Source organism: Mustela nigripes, chromosome 15 (genome assembly GCF_022355385.1).
Source record: "Mustela nigripes isolate SB6536 chromosome 15, MUSNIG.SB6536, whole genome shotgun sequence".
In the NCBI taxonomy this organism is placed as follows: Eukaryota; Metazoa; Chordata; class Mammalia; order Carnivora; family Mustelidae; genus Mustela; species Mustela nigripes.
Window position 1 is genome coordinate 39,667,022 of NC_081571.1, and position 6,000 is coordinate 39,673,021.

The window sequence follows — 6,000 nt, forward strand, 5'->3', positions numbered from 1 at the left end:
TAAGCATATAAACATATCTCAGTGAACGATCTACTAGGCGCCTTCTAGAGGAATGAACTTGTGAGGAAAAGGACACTCAAGCTCTCTGTTGAGTTTCACAGCGTGCCAGTAGATGTGAATGTGACTGTCTCCGACATCACAAATTATGAAGACTTAGGTGACAGTGTTGTGCTGGTAAAGAAACTCTGAAAAATCATCTCTGATTTACAGCATTTGCCAGTTTGTGTGGTATCAGTATTCCTACCGTGGTTGATTTCAAGCTAGCCATATAACATCATTGAATATGGAGTTGGGAAGCGATGGGTAGAACCGACTCTTGCTGACTGGTACCAGCTGGCCCAGCTCATCTGTGTCACTGCTGTGTCAGGGGGCACAGGCTCTGGGAACGGGGTGCTGGGAAGCTGTTATTAGTTTAACCAGCACCTTGTTCTCTTTTCTGAAACTTGCCCTACCCCCTGGCAGTGTTGTCAGCTGGGTTATCCTGATGGGACTGGAAGTGCTCAACTCAACCTGGGCCAAGCAAAGTACTTTCTAACAAACTTAGATTTGGAATTTGGCTGATTTCATGGACAGAGATGTAGATCAGGAGTTACAGTAGCCATTTGCTTTCCACGGACTTAGGATAGAAAAACCCATCTGCAGCAAGACAGAAGCAGCAACAAGATATATGAAGAAGGGAGTGCTGGGTTTCTACATCTCCGCAGTATCTGAGATGAGGAGTACCTCTGTGTATAGATATGAGAGACTGCCCGACCCTCCCTTGCTTTTCTTAAGCTAGCTAGCACCATGTTATTTGAAGATAGAGATGTTAATAGTACAAAGGATCTGGCTAAAAACCAACAGTTATGTCTTTCTTTTCTGTGTTAATCCTTCCCAGTATTTGTTTAGAAATTAAAAACTAAAATAATAAATTTTTGATTATGGGTTTTTTAAAAAAAATGTATATATTTAGTTTTAGACCCCACCAAAACAATGGAGTGTGATTCACCTAGAAACAGTTTACAGGACTAATAATCTAATAATGAATAAGCAATACAATTTCTATCCATGATGCAGCTGTGTTGTAAAGTTTCAAATAATAAAAAAAAAAGTTTCAGATAATCAATTTATAAATTTGTGGCTTTTACTTTTAGAAAAACATTTATTTAACCCATAATATGAGTTGCAAAATTGTTTCCGGATCTCTATAAATTATAAAATATAATTGAGTTCCAGTTACATAAGAGGTGAACATTTTAACTAAACTATTACTTCAAAATACAATGTGTTAAAAGTAATTGTTACAGTATAGGCACCAATGAAAAGAAATATTTTGGCATAGGACACAACCACAACTTATTCAAGTGTTCATATTATTACAGAAAAAGAGGAGGTAATGGCCTTTTGACAAAAAACTGTGTTCTTTACTTGAAGAACACTTTTCTTCTGATATTTGGCAATTATTCAGATCTTTAAAAATGACTTCTGTACAAAAACAAAACTGTGCTGATCCAAACAAAATATTAACTGTAAAAACTACAACAATAATTCTACAACTATTGAAATGTAGGCCCAGTTCAGGACCTAGGCAGGCATAATATTTATACAGGAATTAAAAAAGAAAAGGTATTACCCATGTAACAGTACCATAACTGAAAATTAACTATATGGTCTAATTTAACTTTGCAGGAGCAGAAATCAGCCTGTACTATGGTTATTTTCATATGAATGAGAACGTGTTAATTGCAATAGTCTTTCAAAAATGAACACATGATGCTTATGTACTAGATGATTATGAAAAACAAAAATGTACCAATAGTTTATAGGATATTTCATTCCCATGACAAAAATATGCTGGTGTGAGTTATACTCATTCCTGTCAATCAGGTATTTAATTACATGATTTTCAGCTTTGTTTAAGCTCCCCAAATCCAAGCATATAATATGAGATATGAGTTGAGGATTTTAAAAATGAAGCCTGGCTAATTTCCTTAGTATTGTTAAAAACCCCATCCATGGCTAATTAGTATTGCTTTAAATTTCCACCCATGTCAAATAGGGTTAATTGCCTCTTCTAAAAGAGAAGGTTAATACTTCATACCAAGGGGTACCTCTGTTGCCTATAAATATTTCAAACATATGGCTCTCAAATGTGATTGTCACTGAGCTGCCCGGGAGATCATCTGAACTTGGTGAAAAAGTCAATACTTTTCCAGGTCTCGTTTCCAAGAGTTTACGAAAAGCCTCTCTTTTAAAAAGGTATGACTTGTTTCCACCTCCCCCACCAATAGTCACTTTTAGCCTGAAGTAACTGTGGTGGGTTTCTCTGGTTCCGTATGTAATAGAAGCCAATAATAAGTTCCTTCGGGGGATTCATCTACTGAACACTTTCAAAAATTTTCAATTAATTTCTTTACTATTTTATCTGTGATGCCAGGACAGGCTGCTTCTGCCACAGCAATACTGTTCTCTAGTTCTTCAATTGCTTGATTCCTGCTAGTGTTATCCTCAACCCACTTTTCAAGTTGAGCAAACGAAGGTGTGATTATCATAGACAAACAGCTCAGGGTTTGCACAAGATTTTGTTCTGCCCCATTCTGTGGTTTCTTTGGATTGGGCTTTCTTTCACACGATGGTAAAGCTCCATTTAGGAGGAGTATTATTTTCTCTGCTGGTGGATTCCAAACCAGAGCCCCCAGAATCAATTTCATCATCACTGTCCTGTTCTGCCTTCCATCTCTTAAATTGAGCTATCAGTTTGGTCAGATAAGAAGTCTTCATTGAGGCGTGCCTGGGGGAGGGCTCAGTCATTAAGTGCCTGCTTTTGACTCAGGTCATGATCTCAAGGTCCTGGGATAGAGACCCCCTTTGGTCTCCCTGCTCAGCGGGGAGCCTGCTTCTCCCTCTCCACTCTGCTCCTGCTCTCCCTCACTATCTCTGTTCTCTGTTGCTGTCTCCATCTCTCTCTGTCAAATAAGTAAATAAAAATCTTTAAAAAAGAATCTTCTTTGAATTTTTCCACAATGAATTTATGTTTCAAGAAATTCTTGAGCTGCAGGACGAAATGATGGATCTTTGTTCAGGCAAGCGTCAGTAAACTCCTTGAAGGACTTAGTAAAGTCTCCAACAAGAGTTGGAGGACCGTTTTTTGGAATAAGATACAGAACTCTCATTGAATGCATTTCAGAGTTAGGTGGCCCTCCCTTGGCTATTTAAATAGCAGTAATTCCCAATGACCAAATGTCAGCTTTTGAGTCATCAGCCCCCTGTTGGCTCCCCTTCAGGAGCCATCCAAAATTGTGTTCCAGCAAGAGTAGTCTTTTAAATACGTGTATCTCTCAGCTGGCCAGTAACTCCAAAGTCAGCAAGTTTATCATCTCCTTGTTCTGACAGCAAGATGTTGGCGGTTTTTGTGTCTCGGTGAATTTTCTTCTTTGAACGCAGATTTCCTTTAGCATGATATGGCAATCTGGAACTCCTGAAATGGACCCAGTGCTGAACAACCACCGCCCAGGTATTTCATTAGTTTCCATAAGTTTGAACGCTTTAAATATGATCCACAGTATTTTGTTACACATGAGCTGTCACACTGACTCAAGTTACTTCCTGCTGAATGTCTTCAGTTTGATCTTCGGGTTCCTCAAGGTCTATGGTTTTAATAGCAACCACTTGCTGGGTACAGTTATCAAATCCTTTGAAAACTTCTCCAAAGGAGGCTTTCCCAGTGTGTTCTAAGGTGAGAAGTGCTTCTGGATCGGCTGTATTATTCTACATCCTGGGACCTTGGACAGGCACGGGCAAGCGGGCCATGAAGGCGACTGCAGCTGCACATTGCTCCTGTGGTGTCCCGGGCTCAGACTGCTCTTCCTGGGGGTTTGGTGGGGGCGGGGAGGTTGGGGAGCAGTAGCTCAGCGGCCCTCTCAGACTTTTCCACCAGAGAACACAGAAGTGGGGTGGTTGTTCCCGGTAGGGCTGTCTGGGACTCAGTCTATTGGCTGTGGCTGCTGCTCCTGCTGCAGGTGGGGCGCTGTGTGTGACTGTGGCCCTGAACTGGGCTCCACAGATGCCATGCCTCTGTGCCTCCCTGCTGTGTAATTAGAGGTTTAAAGGAAAGAACGTTTTTGTTTTGTTTTTAAGATTTCATTTATTTATTTATTTGACAGACAGAGATCACAAGTAGGCAGAGAGAGAGAAGGAAGCAGGCTCCCTGCTGAGCAGAGAACCAGATGCAGGACTCGATCCCAGGACCCTGAGATCATGACCTGAGCCGAAGGCAGAAGCTTTAACCCACTGAGCCACCCAGGTACTCCGAAAGAATGGTTTTTATGTCAAAGATGTTCTCTTTCACTATACCAACTTCCAATAGGCTAGTGGTTTTCCAAGCATCTTTCCTGGAATCCTGGCACCATCTCAACTGCATCGGGAATGGAAGGACACGTACAGTGGGCAGAGGTCCAGGCTCCAATCATAACATCCATCAGAGAAGCTCTGGGCTTATCTGTTTCTAATTTTTTGTTTTGTTTTGTTTCATGTATGATTTCATTAAACAAATGTTTGCGCTGCTGAAGACTTAGGTCAAATTGTGGAGAGATCAGTTAGTCTCCAGAGTCTTCAGTGCTCCCCTTCTGCTCCTTTTCTCTCTCTGCTGGGCATTTCTGTCTTCTTGAAGTCTTTATTTCATCTTTTCACTAGCTGCAGCTCTTGACCAAGGGACAGATAACTTAGAACTCAGGAGTTCGTAAGGTCAAAGCATTACGTTTCTAAGACTCCCTGCATCCCAGTGGAGGACGACAACTGAAAAGCAAAGAGGCAGCTATTTTTATTTTTATTTTTTAAATGTATTAACATACAATGTATTATTTGTTGCAGGGGTACAGGTCTGTGAATTGTTGGTTTTATACAATTCATAACAGTCACCATCGCACATACCCTCCCCAACATCCATTACCTAGCCACCCTCAGTTTGTTTCCTGAGAGTCTTTTTATGGTTTGTCTCCCTCCTCAGTCCCATCTTGTTTCATTTTTCCCTCCCTTCCCCTCACCCCCGCCCTGCTTCCCAAATTCCTCATATCAGAGAGATCATATGATAATTGTCTTTCTCTGACTTATTTCGCTTAGCATAATACCCTTTAGTTCCATCCATGTCGTTGCAAATGGCAAGATTTCAGGGTTTTTTTTATGGTTGCATAGTATTCTATTAGTGTATATACACCACATCTTCTTTATCCATTCATCTGTTGATGGACATCTAGGCTCTTTCCACAGCTTGGCTGTTGTGGACAGAAAATGCAGTTCTTTTTAAAAATAGTAATTTCAACCATCATCCAAGAGGTGGTGCCATTTTGGCAGATGTAGGCATGTGATGTGGTTGGGACAGGAATAATTTTCTGGAATTTACTGTGTAAGTGATTATACACTCTGAAGAGCCATGAGCTCTGTTCTGAAGTCAAGGGCATGCTATCCCATTCTTATTTGGGGACTGAGTTTGAGGTGAGGTATTTCCAGTTTCTGTGCTGGTTTCACTCAAAGTACTTGTGTTTTCAGTACTAACATCTGCTCTTTTTGAAGTTTCATTTTTCTTTTTAAAAAATTTTTAAAAAGATTTTATTTATTTCTTTGACACAGAGAGAGGGATCACAAGTAGGCTGAGAGGCAGGCAGAGAGAAAGGGGGAAGCAGCCTCCTTGCCGAGGAGAGAGCCTGATGTGGGGCTCAATCCTAGGACCCCGGGACCATGACCCGAGCCAAAAGCAGACGCTTAACCCACTAAGCCACCCAGGCGCCCCCATAAAGTTTCATTTTTCAATGGAAAATATGGAGAACTATGCTCCGCTGGCTGTGGGATGTCTCTGACTTTCTTTGAGATAACTGTCCTTACTGATGTTTAGCTAGTACTTGTCTTTCTCAGCTCAAGATTGGAGAATGCTTTTAAATAGACCTCCCAGGTCTCTAGATGGCGGTGGCTTATCAAAGTTATAGCATTAGTAAGACCATCGACAGGAAGATGGGCATGTGAATGAAA

The 6,000-nt window shown here is 41.0% G+C and overlaps 1 pseudogene; it reads right to left on the reverse strand.

Annotated features, from left to right (window-relative positions):
- Positions 1–2,276: 2,276 nt before the first annotated feature.
- On the reverse strand, positions 2,277–3,789 carry LOC132002659 (serine/threonine-protein kinase 26-like; annotated as a pseudogene).
- Between the last annotated feature and the right edge of the window lie 2,211 nt (positions 3,790–6,000).